Below are 15,438 nucleotides of genomic sequence, written 5' to 3' on the forward strand. Positions count from 1 at the left end.
TTATCTTCATATATCGTCTGGAAAGATATATCTGTCAGAGCAACAAATTCAAAAAAGGTAAATAATGCTAGTATTGGAAAATCCACTTTAACGATTACTGGTGGGATGAGGATTATATTCAGTGTGAAAACATCTCTTCTCGAATAATGCGTTTTAGTGACCATCCCTGAAAATCATGGTTGATGTACCTTTGTGAATTTTCCCAGACTAATTCTGCTCCTATATCACATGGTCTTGTGCTCCTTATTAGGTCTCCACTTAAACATCCTCTTTTTTAAAGAGAAATGCGCACATAAGAAGTAAGAGCAAGATTCTCAAGATTTCGTTGCCATTCATTACAATCATGGATGATCTCAAGCTTTAATGCCATTTCTCTGCCCTCTTTATGTCTTCCTTGATTACAAGACCAAATATCTGTCTAATTCACTGGACAATATATTGAATTCCAGTGCATACGATGGCCCTCAATGATAGAGATTTTAAAGATTCCCTACACTTTGAGTGAAGACATTGCTCCTCATTTCAGTATTAACTAAGTAGCTGGTTTAAGATTGTGAACTCTTCCTGTAAATTCCCAAGCTAAGGAAAACAACACTTCCATTTCTGCCCAGAAACCTTTCCTTTGATTATCTGACGCCATGTTGGTTGCCTCTGAACCCTCTCCAGCACCCATGTGTTCTTTATCAAATATGATGTACAAGTTTAAGATATCTTCCTTACATTTCAGTTCTATCCATCCTAATAAGGTTGAGTACTTTGTTTGTTTATTTTTGATAACCTCATTAACCATTGGTGCATTCCTCAGGAATTTAATTATTTATATTCTTTGACTCCTTTGTTCTTCTCTCCCACTTATTCTTGCATCATTCAAGTTTGTTTTAATTCTTTCATTATAAGATCAGAGAATCTCAGAATACTTGCAGTGATGAAGGAGGCTTTGAAGCCTCCAAATGAACATTTCAATTAACACCATTCTCCTGCTTTTCTCCCTCAATGCTGCCATTGGTTTGTTTTCAATTTCAGACTAGATCTGTTTTGAACCTGCCTCTGTGTCCCAGAACGTACCAACTCACTATGCAAAGATGCTTTGCTCATATCATTTTTGTTTCTTTGACCAAATGCACCTTCATTCTGGCTTATCTTAATTAACCTACATTGGCCCATGTGACTGTCAATTGTACTGAATTATTGTTTCTTGAAGTTTTCCTACCACTGACGTTAAGTTGACTGACCTGCTGTTGCTGGATTTCTAAAGAAACAAAAACAAAGAATTACAGATGCTGGACATCAGAAACAAACTCAGAACTGAAGAAGGTCACTGGACCTGAACTGTTAACTCTGCTTTCTTTTCACAGATGCTGCCAGACTTGTTTCTGGATTTCACTTTGTCTGAGTGAACTGTCACACTTGCAATTCTCAGTCCTCTTGCAGCACCACCAAGTCGAACAAAAACAGAAACATTAAGGCTTGTGTTTCCGCAATTTGCACTCTGAGCTTTTGACTTCTCTCAACTTTCCTTGGATGCATTGTATCTAGTCCTGGTCCCTAATGTACGTTAAGTACAGACTGTCCATCCAATACCTCATCGGTATCTATTAGAACTCCTTCTAGTATCTGAATTACCTTCTCTTTCACTATGGCTTGGGTGGTATCTTCTTTCTTGGTAAAGGAATGTGCAAAGTATTCATTTAATAGCTCAGTTGCTGCTACTTTACCTTTTACTACTTCTGTGTCCAAAGAGGACCTTGGGGTTTCCTTTCATAATGGCTGTCAGTTTGTTCTCATACTCTGTCTTTGTATCTTATATTTGTTTCTTTTATTTTCTTTTACACATTCTCTCTGGAACTTTTATACTCAGCCTGATTCTCCATTGTACTTATGAACTGACATCTGTCATAAATATAGTGGGATGAAATTTGGGCATCGCTGGTAAGGTCACTATTTATTACCCATCCCAAATTGCCCTTCAGCAAGTACCACTTCTGTCGATCCAATTTAATTGTTTATAGGAAAGGTTTTCCAGTACTTTGACACCACCAACAGTGAAGGAATTATGACATAGTTCCAAATCGGGATGGTATGTGACTTTGAGGGGAACCTGCAAATGCTAGCGTTCCTGTGAAACTGCTGTCCTTATTCTCTTGGGTAGCAGAAGCTGCAAGTTGGGAAGATGCTATCAAAGGAGCTTCTGTGAATCATTGCAGGGGATTTCATAGAAAGTATGTACTGATCAGTGGCGGACAGAGTGAATGTTTAAATTGGTACATGAGATGACACTCAAGTGGATTGCTTTGGCCTTAATAGTGTCATGTTTGTTTATTGTTGCTAAAGCTGTACATATCTAGGCAATTGGCAAGTTAAACATTACAACACATAGTTGACTTGAATGTTAAAGATTATAAACATGTTTGGGGAGTTAGGAGGTGAATTACCCAAAGTGGAATTCCCAGTCTCTGACATGCTCTTTGAGTTATTTATATGACTGGGTAAGCTCAGTAGGTTTGGAAGCACCTGTGGAAGCATCTGGAACCAAATTAAGGTTTTGAATCCAAGATGACTTTTTATTGAACGTCTGGTCCTGACGTACATAGTAATAAGTGGAATTGCTACGCTTCTTGCCAAAATATACTTCTTCACTTTTACCTTTCTTGAACTACATTTGCCAATATTTTGCCCAATCTGCAAGTTTATTAATGTTCTCCTGCAATATTTTTGCAGTCACTTTCAGAATTGAATCACTCAACTCTCCTCTATCCTGACAGCTGTGGTCCAGATTTCACACAAACTCACTTTGAACAACTCCAATCTGAAAGTTTTCTATGATTTTCAGCAATCGGTCAGTGAATAGCAGAAACTTACAGACCGGTTAATTCAGACTTGGGTAGATGGTGAGTTTTGTGGGTGAGATATACCTCAAGTGCAATAAAACATGTAAAATCAATTTTCACTGTATGTGATTTCATTTGAAATTCTTTGACCTTTTGCACTAGTCTAGCCAACTTCCTGTGAATTCTGATGGATAAACCAGAGCAACCTTGCAGAAATCCTTATATCTGTAGTCTAATGCCACATGAGTTCCCAAAATACATAACAGATATGCATGGAGCAGGCTATTGGCTTTAGGATTATGGAAGTGTGTGAGTCTGCATTATATGTAGTCATGCACATTTCTCATTTATTCCTGGATAATCTGTCATTCAGGAATAACATCCAGATGTGCATTGCCTAAACTACCAGCAGGCCATCAAATTCATATCAAAAAACAAAATGTGTACAATTTCAAATTCCCAATATTTAGCTTTTAAATGCAGAATTCAGTTTTTTTTATTTTGATAGCTCATCATTGAGTGCAAAATATGGAATGCTTCAATCTGCTAGTTTAATTTAATCTCAGTTTCATTAAATGCTGAATTTTCATTTTGTCCAAAAAAGATGACATGAAGCATTTGTATAGGTTTGCCCACTGAGATACAAATGTATGTTTCTGTCAGGACCGAGCCAGTTCTGGCAAGGTATCTATTATAGTTGTTCTTACCTCTGCTGTTAAAAAAAGACTTCAGTCTGTTATTTCTTAGACAATTGTTTTATTCATTCATGGAATGAGGGCATCTCTGGCTAGAAGAGTTAAAGGTCAACCACATTGCTGTGGGTCTGGCAGTTTGGCAGTTTCCTTCCCTAAAGAACACTAGTGAACCAGATGGGGTTTTCCGGACAATTGACGGCAGATTCATGGTCATCATTAGACTCTTAACTCCAGATTTTTATTAAATTCAAATTTCATCATCTGCCATGGTGGGATTCAAACCCAGGTCCCCAGAATATTACCTTGGTCTGTGGATTAACAGCCTGACTATAATACTACCATACCTTTAAATTCTCGCCAGCTATTAGTGTGATCTGTTTATTTACATTATTAATTAATAGCCTAGCCTTATTCTATAGTAACTTGCTATTCTACAATTGTATAATAAATATTTTATTATTAGATTAGATTCCCGACAGTGTGAAAACAGGCCCTTCAGCCCACGAGTCTGCACCGACCCTCCGAAGAGCAACCCACCCAGACCCATTCCCCTACATTTACCGCTGACTAATGCACCTCGGGCAATTTAGCATGGCCAACTCACCTAACCTGCACATCTTTGGACTGTGGGACGAAACCGGAGCACCCAGAGGAAATCCATGCAGACACCAGGATAATGTGCAAACTCCACACAGACAGATGGTCAAGGCAGGAATTGAACCTGGGTCCTTGCGCTGTGAGGCAGCTGTGCTAACCACTGAGTCACCATGACGCCCCAAGAAAAAACCTCTTCTGCTAAGACATGGGGTGATTATCCTTCACCACCTAGTCTCAGTAAGTCCAAAGACCAGTACTAATGCAAAGAATTTAAGACAACATAACTATCTACAGACATTCCGATAGGAACCCGATGCTTTGGGGATATTTTATCATCTCTAACCAGCTTCCTCACAATCCCCAGTCCCTCTCACACAACCACCATCTCACCTCACCTTCTGTTGCTACCTCGTGGCAACTTCAAAGTTGGTTTGAACTGGAAAACACTTATATTAATAACTGCATATTTTTGCAGCCTGGAAATCTATCAGAAAAGACCAAAGACTCATGCAGTTAATTAACTCTGTAGTGATTCAACCTGCCCATGGTCACAGATTTTAATAATTGCCCTGAAATGCTGCCAGAATTTAACAGCTTTCACAGTGTGTCAGACATCTCAATTACATTACTGCTCTTGGAACTCCTAGATACAAATAGAACCATGAAGAAGTACAGTAGTGCCAAATCTTCCCCTTGATAAAACCAATAGTATGGTGAATTCTTTTGTCAGCTGGAGCACAGATCCAATCTAGGTGGATATAAAAGAAATATGTAAAGAACAATGGTACTGCAAATGTTCGAGAATCATAGTTTGACAGTTATTGAAAATGAGATGTACTCAGGCAATTGCACAGTTGTGTGAATGCGGGATGAGAGAGAGAGATGGAGATCTTTTCTAAAAAAATGTTTCATTTCTCTCTGCAGATTGTCATTTGCCAATGACTCTTCAGCACACAGAATACGCCTGGTGAATTCAAATTGAACGCAGTAAGTAAGACCCACTTGTTGCAATGTCATACGGATGTGATATCTTGCTGATGTATTTGACAATGTGTTACAATTTGTAAGCAGAAGAAAAAGGACTTGGTTAATTATTATGGGCTTGTAGAGTGTGTTTAAACTTTCACAGTAATATCTGTTGTGACCATTGCTGTCTGGCATATTCAAACATGATCTGTTGCTCTATTGCTTTATGCTTATATGATTTCCAATGAAAGTAAGTGTGGTGATGCTTTGCATAGACCCATTGTTGGCTTGGCAGGGTCTATTGTCTTAAGAATGCTTTGAACACAGCAAATGCGAATGAAGTGCTTGATGATTTTCAGTTTGCATTTCACAACTGTGAATCTTGTAAATGTATTGGCAGTTGGATGAGTACAAAAAAAATCACAACATAACTGTATTGACATTTGCATTCCACAATGGCCCGTTGCAATTATTGCAGAATGAAAATGGTATGTTCTGGTGGGAACAAAGGACAGGAGTGAAACAAATTGAATGCATTTAGATTTAGACTGAATGTAATATGAAACCTAAACTATTTGAAGTGGGTAATTTGGGTTTACACTATGAATGTTGAAATTTTGATTCAAATTTAAATTGTGAGTAAGACATTAAGGGGCAAATTATCCCTTTGTGTGCCCTTTCGACTGGTTTACACCGATCTTAATTGCACTACCACACTGATAAAGGTGGAGCCAAAGTTGTGGTTGGTGACATTGTGTCTAGTTTTGTTGGAGTCTTCTCATCTCTGAGGAAGATGCAGATAGATTACACATTTTCCGTTGTTGATTTGCAAAATGGAACTGGAAATGCTACTTAATATTCAAGATAAATATGTTATCTGATAAAATCATCTCTGGATAAAAGCTCTGCTATCTGTATTCTTTTCACTGACATGATGTCAAACTTTTGAACAGATGGTGTCATGTATATATTGGACAAGAAATATAAGAGATGTTAGAAAGGTCACAACAATATTTTATGTTTTTCATGATTTTGAGATGATTTTCAGTCTCTTACAATGTAGTTAAAAATGACACAACAGCAGGTTATAGTCCAACAGGTTTATTTGGAAGCACTGGCTCTCAGAGCACCGCTCCCTCATCTGATGGCACTGTTACCTACTAGGAAAAGGCAGGACACAATCTGCATATAGTAAATTTCAATTGGCAATGAAATGACCAGGTCATCTTTTTCAGTGACACTGGCAGTGGGATAAAATAGTGACTCGGACATGCCTCTTCTTCAAATAGTGTCACCTGCTCTTTTATACCCACCTGAGGTGGTGGGGATTAGTTTGCAGACTCATCCAGAAGGTGACGTCTCTGACAACATAGCATTCCCACAGTACTGCACAGAGCTTGAACTTATAACTGGTAATGTTTGAAGCACATGCATGCATTATGCGCAAATAAATCAATGTCATTGTTTACCAGTGTCATGATGTGCCCATAATTTTACTTTACATCGGCAAAAAATGTGTCATTGTAGCAAAGTCTGGTGCTATTTTACTGTGAGTGTGCCCTGGTGCTCGCTTTTTCTGGACTGGTCCTGTATTGTCTGCCATCCGAAGGGCAGCCATGATGGTGGCACTAATAAAGCTGGAAGGAGTGCAGTACTCTGATTTCCACTGGCTCGACCGGCTGATGGGATGCCAATTTGCATGTCAATTAAATACATTTCTGTATCAATGTGCTACCAACAGGTCTCAAGCTGCAAAATGAGCCCTGAAGTGGTGTTCTTCAAACAACCAGGCACCCAAGTTGCTGGTGAGCATTTTTTAGGAACACCTGGTTGTCTGGTTGTTTAAAACATCTGGCTATACTTTGGAGTACTTTTGAAGGTTTTGTGGTATGTCCCTTTGTTTCCCGAAGAGTTTTGCTTCATCCCCACAGTGTTTGCTGCATGTTAGAAAGCCTGTCCACATAAGAGGTGAAGGGAACTGATTAGATTAGATTCCCTACAGTCTGAAAACAGGCCCTTCGGCCCAACAGGTCCACAACGACCCCCGAAGAGTAATCTGCCCAAACCTATTCCCCTTCCCTATATTTACCCCTGACTAATGTACCCAACACTATGGGCAATTCAGCATGACCAATTCACATATTCCTGCACATCTTTGGATTGTGGGAGGAAACTGGAGCACCCAAACGAAACCCACGCCAACAGGGGGAGAATGTGCAAACACCACACAGACAGTCACCTGAGGCAGGAATCGAACTTGGGTCCCTGGCACTGTGAGGCAGCAGTGCAAACCACTGAGCCACCATTTCTCTGGCCCTGAAGGACAAGATGAAGCAGAGGCTAAGAAAAGCCAAACTCTGCCCGATGCCCTCTGCCAAGATTGAGCAACACTCCTCCATGTTCCTTGACACACACAGGAGGGCAGACCAATTGGCCCATCAATGCTGTTCAGTGTACCAACTCATTGAGGTGCTTAACTGAATCCTTTCCAGGAGATCTTGTCTGTGACTTTGTCTTCGAATGAACTGGCAAAGAAACCACCCTTCCCCCCCCGCCCCCCGGTCTGACAGCGTTCTACTAATATCTCGATGACTCACAAGGAGCATAGGAACATAGTAGGGAAATCAGCCCATCAAACCTGGACCATCATTCAATACAATCATGGCTGCTCAAAATTTTACTATCTTTCAATTACCCCATTCCCATATTCCCATACTCCATTGGTATCAGAAATCTCTCAATTTTGGTGTGAATTAAACTCAAAAACTTAGCCTTCACACCTCTCTGTAATTCTCGCAAATTTTAAAGTTCACGACAATCTGAATAATTTATTTTCCTTATCTCAGATGTTAAGACCATAAGACAATAGGACTTAGGAGCAGAAATTAGGCCATTCAGCCCATCAAATCTTATTCACCATTCAATCATGACCGACAGGTTTCACAACTCCATTTTCCCACTTTCTGTCCGTAACCTTTGATCCCCTTGATAATCAAGAACCTATCTATTTCCATCTTAAATGTATTCCATGACCTGGCCTCCACAGCCTTCTGTGGCAGTGAATTCCATACATTCACCACTCTCTGGCTGAAGAAGCTTCTCCTTATCTCTGTTCTATTAGATCTTTCCTTTACTCTAAGGATGTCCCTTCGAGTCCTAGTGTGCCCTACCAATGGAATCATCTTTCCAACATCCACTCTGTCCAGGCCATTCAATATCCTGTAGTGACACCCCCCTTACTTTTAAATTGTGCTTTCTAGCTTTAGACTCCCCAATCAGGCGAAACATCTCACCCATTTCTAGATTATCTATACCCTTTCAACCTTTTGTAGATTTCAATGAAATCACCTCTCATTATTTGAAATTTGAGAAAAAAAAGCCCACTTCAAATTGTCTGCAGCAGTGCAAGAAGGCAGCTCACCACCATGTTCTCAAGGTCAACTGGGGATAGACAATAACTGTTGGCAGAGCCAGTGATGCCTACATCCAGTGATTGAACACAAAAAATAAATACAGACACAATTTACGCAATCTCTCTTTGGAGGACAGTTCCTCCCTCCCTCAAGCAAGTCTGGAGAACCTATAGTGCATTCTATCTGAAGCAATAATATTTTTCTTGAGCTAAAGAGACCAAAACTGCACATAATTGTCTGGGTGCAATCTAATCAAGTTGAACAATTGAAGCAAAAACTTCACTACTCATGTACTCAAATTCTCCTGTGATAAAGTCCAACATTTCATTCACCATCCTAATTACTTGCTGGACCTGTTTGTCTTCAGTGACCTTATTGACAAAGATACCAAATGTATACCTTGTACATACAGATGAATCTCGATTATCCAAAGGACACTGGCACGGAGAATTTTGTTCGGTTAATCGAATGCTGGATAATTGAATGCCAGATAACATAATTAGCCACGCATCGGGACCTTGCGATCTTGTTCAGATAATCTGAAATTCAGTAAATTAAATGCTCGATATTCAAGGTTCCTCTGTATATACTTTCCAATTTATTACCATTTAAGTAATAATGTGCACATCTGTTTCGCTTACTAAAATGGATGATCTTGCATATGCCCACATTATATTCCATCTGTAATGCACTTGCTCATTCAATAATCCTGTCAAATTTTCCTGAAATTGTTGAGCATCTTCCTTAGAACACACAATCCCATTTAACTTTATTTCATCTGCAACTTTGGAAATGTTGAAATAGTCTCCATCTCCAAATTGTTGATATATCTTTTGAGCATCTATAAGCCCAAATACCTCACCAGTTCCAACCTATTAACATTTGAAAGACCCATTTGTTCCTAGTCTCTGTTTTCTGTCTGTTAGCCAGTCAGTAATTTAATGACAGTACATTATGGCCTGTCCCATGTGAGTTAAGTTTTCGAATTAGCCTCCTGTGAAGGACTTTATCAAAAATATTCTCCCAATCTAAATATACTTACGTATATGTCCAACGGACTTCCTACAGTGTGGAAGCAGGTCATTCGGCCCATTAAATCCACACCAACCCTCTGAAGAGCATCCGACCCAGACCCAACCCCTTACCTCTATCCCTGTAACCCTGTATTTCCCACGGCTAAACCACCGAACCTGCACATCTACTGACTGTGGGAGGAAGCAGGAGCACCCAGAGGAAACCCACACAGACACAAGGAGAACAATGCAGACTCCAAATTCCACACAGAGGGAGGAATCAAACCCAGGTCCCTGGAGCTGTGAGGCAGCAGTGCTAGCCACTGTGTAACCAGCCCACCCAAAACTCCTTTAGCAATTTCATCATACCCTATTTCCCATTCACCAATCCTTGTTAACTTTGCCCAATCAGGTCACCATCAGCCATATGTTTAATTATCTTTTCCTCTCTCATAGATTGTAGCAGTTTCCGACCTACTGATGTAACAGTTTCCTTTTATCACTCTCGTTCCTTTCTTAAATACTTGGGTGCTGATTCTATACTAGTCTCCCAGATAAGTGCAGCACAAATTCTTGAATTGGTGACCAGGAGTATCAGTTCAGGAGTCAGTGCTTCTTCATCATACATCTTTCCCAGACTGCACTGGTTGGTCAGGTGGTTCAAGATAAGAGGGGTTGGTTTTGGAGGTTGCTGGATGGAAAGGTACATGTGCATAATCGTATATTGTGCAATTCGTACATCTTGTCATATTTCCAGCTGAGGATGAAGTTGTACTTGAGCATGTGCATAAACAGAAATATAACATTGTGCTGGTCATTCTCAGTCATACCTGCTATAATGGCCTCAATGATTGACACACCAATAATTTGAACCGTTATCTACTCCAAAGGGCCCAGGAGACATAACTCATCTGCCCATTCTCCCCACCACACTACCTGTTTCTGATTGCTCCCTTGGGTTATGGGCCTTCTCACGCTGCCAGAAGGAAGGCATGGAGAGACAGTGAGAGAATTTCAATGTGTGAATGATGTGCCTATCAGAGTTGAATAGCACAAAACATGTGGTGCAAAAGAGGTGGGTGAAAGGTTTACCATCAGTGGTACATGTGAGATTTTGAAGTGAACCTTATGGTTATTCTGTGATAACCCATGTTGCTAGAGATAGTTAATGGGTGAGTGAAAGGGGTGTGGTGCATGGAACAATCTCTGAGATTGGTGAAAAATTATGTTGGAGATGTCATTCGAAGACGCATTCTCTGTCTTAACCTGCTTGAGGTAACTGGACATTTTTTTGTGAGAACGTGGAATTGTCCTCAAAGCCAGACAGCATGCATTAACTTCCGTGACAATCTGCCCCCTTTCTATTCACAACATATGCCTTGAGGACTACCAGGCTCCACATGGAGACATTTCCTTTTCACTTTCAGGGTTAAGGTTTCTCGTGCTACATTGGGTTCTGGCTTGCTGCTCCATTTCGATCCTTCTTCCTTGTGAAAAACACTTACAGATTCCTGCAGCTTGAATGCACACACTCTCTAAATAGGTGCATGTTTTTTTTTTAAGAAGTGCAAGTTATGTTTGCCCCCTGCTGAGCTTAAAGTCAGTCGACACTATGTTTGAGTGCTGCCTACATCACCTAGTTAAAAATCACACAACACCAGGTTATAGTCCAACAGGTTTATTTGGAAGCACTAATTTTCAGAGCGCCGCTCCTTCATCAGGTGCACCACCTATTCCTGATGAAGGGCTTTTGCCCGAAACATCGATTTTCCTGCTCCTCAGATGCTGCCTGACCTGCTATGCTTTTCCAGCACCACTCTGATTTAAACTCTGGTTTCCAGCATCTGCAGTCCTCACTTTTGCACCACCTAGATCAGACACAGAGCTAATGCGTATTGTGAGCCCTGAACCGATATCCAGTGTACATTGAACTTTTAGCTGTGTATGTCCCACTGGGACGCAAACAAGTTTCCTCAAATATGTAATTGAATTCAGCAAAATGTTTAACTTTTTTTCTTTCTTCTAATACTTAGGCTATCAATGAACTATTAAAAATCAATCACCTCAAACCATGTCTCACTGCAGGGAGCTGTATATTTATCCTGTGCATGGTTTGCCTCTGATTGGTGCCTCAGAGAAGATTTTCTATAAATTTTACATAGAATAATCAATGCAAAAGAATTATATTACTTAGCCTTTCACAGTTTATTGTAGAACTGCTGTGCCACAGCACTAAGTGTATTTAGGTTTGCATTTTAATTTTTCCTTAGGCAAACTATAATAAGAACACCAAGGTTGCAATGAATTTATCCAGTCTGCAGTAACTGATATGATGCTGACTGTAAGCTCTTGAGTTTTAAAACATTTTTTTCCTGAAAAAACATAAAAATTTTGTGTCTGTCGACTCTTCTACAGAGTCTTTTGCACACTAAGCTGATTTTGCATGTCATTTTAATGATGATGCAGCTTATAATTAGTTGTGATTTTTTTAAACTAGATGTCTAATTTCTAATGTAGTTCACTTTTATTTATATCACAGAATTCCAATTTCATCGCCAGTGTTTAATAATTTGCAGCACTGACTATCAGCTAGTTCTACATATGGAGTGTTTGGAAGAATTGAGTCAGTTCAGACAAGGCAGATCAAATGTAAATATTTTTTACCTGAGGTTTTACCATGAAAGAAATAAAAACATAATATTTTTTGACTCGTCTGATCCTTGGTTCATGATCTGTGGGAGAAAGCTTTGTATTAGACTGTTTGCAAACTTGTGTTTAACAGCAGGAAGAATGGTGGGAGAGTTGAAGGTGAAACTTTGTTCGGAAGCTCAATATCTTGTTATTTAGGCAGCCTGTCTGCTACATCATTACCAATAAGCACCATCAAGAATATAATTGGCTTAACCTGCTACCCTGGTCACAGATTGGGACGAGAGTTCAGAAAGTGCTGTTAAAAGAGTTTTGGTGAGGTGCTACCATGCATCGATATCTTGTGGTTGATTGGAACTGTTTCCACATTCTGGGAGAGTGATAATGTGATAGGTAGAATGCCAGTCAAATTGGATGATTTGTCCTGTATGGTGTTGCGATTCTTGAGTGTTGTTAAATCTGCACCCATCAAAGCAATTGGAGAGTAAGACATCGGATCCTTAACTGGTACAAGTAGGTGGTCGCCACGCTTTGGCGAGTCAGATTGTTCCAGGAAAGTGAAAAGACTGAGTTAGATGTACTTTTGAGGAAGTTGGAGTTGTTCCCCTTGGAGCAAAGATTGAATGAGGGGAAATCTGAAAGAGATGTTCAAGATTACAGCAGGCTCAGATAAGGAAAGTTGCTTCCAAAAGGGACAGGAAGCAGAGATTTAAGGATTTGGGCAAAAGATACAGAGGGCATATGAGCAACAAGTATTTTGTACAATGAATGAAAATGACTTGGAACATTTTGCACAAGACACAGGAGCCTAACATGATCAATGATGACAGAAGGATAGGCACTTGAAGAAAATAAACTTGCAAGGTTACAATGATAGAGTGGAGAAATTCAATCCATGGGATTTCTCAACAGAGAGATGAAATAGACTCAAATATCCTCCTCCTGTGCTTAATAACTCTATGATTTTGATTTTCCAGGCCCTACAGGGACCATGGGTGTGGAGTCAGAAAATCAGTGGCGACATGTTGGGGTAGTTCCTCGATTGGAGTCCTACCACCAGGGTATTTTCCACATTTTAAAATTCATTTTTGGGATGTGGGCTTCGCTGGCTGGCCAATATTTGGAGGGAATTGCATGACTTTGACACAGCGAAAGTGAAGGAACAGCAATGAAGTTCCAAGTCAGGACAGCAAGTGGCTTGGAGGTGAACTTGAAGATTGTGATGTTCCCATGAATCTGTTGCCCTTGCCTTTCTAAATGAAAGTGTTCGTGAGCAAGGAGGGTGCTGTCTGAGGATCTTGGGTAAATATCTGCAGTGCATCTTGTAGATAATACCCACTACTGCTACTGAGTATCGGGACGAAGGGAGTCAATGTGGTGCCAAACTAGTGGCTGATTTCTCCTAGATAGTATCTTGAGTGTTATTGGGCCTGCATTCATCCAGGCAAGTGGGGAGTATTCCATCATGCTCCTGACTTATTCCTAATAGACAATGGACAGATTCTGGGATGTCAGGAGCTGAAATACTCACTATTTATTCCTAGCCTCTGAACTGCTCTTGTAGTTGAGTTTACATGGTGAGTTGATTTTCTGGTCAATGTTAACCCCCAGATGTTGATAGTGGGGGATTCAGTGATGGTAACACCATTGACTGTCAAGGAGAGATGGTTAGATCGTCTTTTATTGGGTATGGTAATTGCCTGGAATTACAGGAAAAAAAAATCACCTCTTTATTTATTGTGGAGAATAAATTGGGGACACAGTTGAACTTCATAGTTTTCACATGAAGCAGGGACACGTATTTTAGCTTCAGTACTGATTAAGATTAGCAACACCAAGAAGCTAATAGAAATACACATTCCCAAAGTTGTGCTTAGAATCTAATTAAAAACTGCGATGTTTTCTTTTAAGATGTATTTTGAGACCCCGTTACAATGAGAAAGCTCACAGCTATAAATTTCACGTGAAAAATAACTTGGTGAGAAGTCAGAGGAGCCAAGTCTAGTGCTGTTTTACTCAAAATAACAGAGAGCTTAAAACTTCCAGAATACTCTCAACATAAGTCTTAAGATAGCATCACTGTTAGTGATTAGATTTGTTGTGAAAACAAGTATGCAAAATGCAAATTGATTCCAATAAATTGATCTTTCTTAAATCCTATAGTTTTCTTTTAAAATTTGAAGCCAACTTCAATACTACATCAATATTATACCACAATTTTATTGGTGATGGGGTGTGGCGGGGGAAGATGACTGTGGTAGCAGGGTTGTGGGAGGTATGGGGAAGCTCAATTGCAACCATTAATATCCTTCAGCTTTGAGATTCCAGAATAGAAACTAACCATATGGAAAGATATTAGTCATTGATGGCAGAAGCTTATAGGGTTTTTTTTTTAAACAGTTTCGGAAGAAATAATTGTGCCAGTTGGCGACATAGTCAAATAGTTTTTGACGCTGCTGAGAGTTTTTATATTATCACCGGTCAGAAATGTGTGTATTGCCTGCAGGATTGTAAAAAGTTATGCATAATTATATCAGGGATACCACGACAGGGCTAAGGCTTTAATTTTCAGTGTTATGGCACAGCTTTGTTCATTATATTCTGTGCGTCGCACATCTGGGACATCATATTAAAAATGCACAAATATAACTTCTGAAAGAATTGGAACAAAGGAAACAAATAGGCAAACCCCCACCATGAAAAGATGTGTTTGTTCATTGAAAAGATCCAAAATATTGTGTGTTTAAGCAATAATTCTGAACATTAGAGAACCTGTCACCCTACTTCATGAGGAAATGTTTTCCAGCACATCTTGGGATACACAGAAATGTAAAACAAACAACTCTTGGGCCATGTTTAGTTTTGCATTTTGTGTATACTGCTCCATTCAAAAATAATAGCATTCCTGAATAAATATTGGAAGGTGAATAAAATGTGACCAATTGGCTTCTCAACAGTACTATATCAATATCATTCCACAGTTTTTTTGGTGATGGGGTGTGGTGTTGCTTCAATAAGTTTTAATAGTCTGTTGACACCCATAGGATTTTGATCTTGTCCCATCAGAAATAGGTTCATTAACCTAAGTCTAGATTGTAATGCTTCTCTTTTGGTGACCTGGCTCATAAAATGTCAATGTTCCTCTTTTCCTGTGTTTGTTGGCAAGTTCAGAAAGGGAAATGAGTTTTATATTGTGGTATAGGCATTTATGTTGTGGCACAGTATTGTTTCGTCATCAACATTTTCTCAACTAAAAGGCATTTTTGCTCTTAATTAA

General features: G+C 39.6%; 1 protein-coding gene across 8 annotated transcripts in view; it reads left to right on the forward strand.

The window, feature by feature from the left end:
- Positions 1-15,438, forward strand: part of lrrc4ca (leucine rich repeat containing 4C, genome duplicate a) — a 994,912-nt gene that overhangs the window by 660,030 nt on the left and 319,444 nt on the right. For 7 of the 8 annotated variants that reach the window (XR_006313900.1, XR_006313901.1, XM_043705485.1 and 4 more), the window contains one exon: positions 5,045-5,107. The gene's annotated coding sequence lies outside the window, so the exon portion shown is untranslated. Of the gene's footprint in view, positions 1-5,044; positions 5,108-6,827; positions 6,883-15,438 lie in introns of those variants that run through there. The other variant, XR_006313902.1, reaches the window with a different exon arrangement.

This window comes from Chiloscyllium plagiosum, chromosome 16 (genome assembly GCF_004010195.1).
Source record: "Chiloscyllium plagiosum isolate BGI_BamShark_2017 chromosome 16, ASM401019v2, whole genome shotgun sequence".
NCBI classification, from domain to species: domain Eukaryota; kingdom Metazoa; phylum Chordata; class Chondrichthyes; order Orectolobiformes; family Hemiscylliidae; genus Chiloscyllium; species Chiloscyllium plagiosum.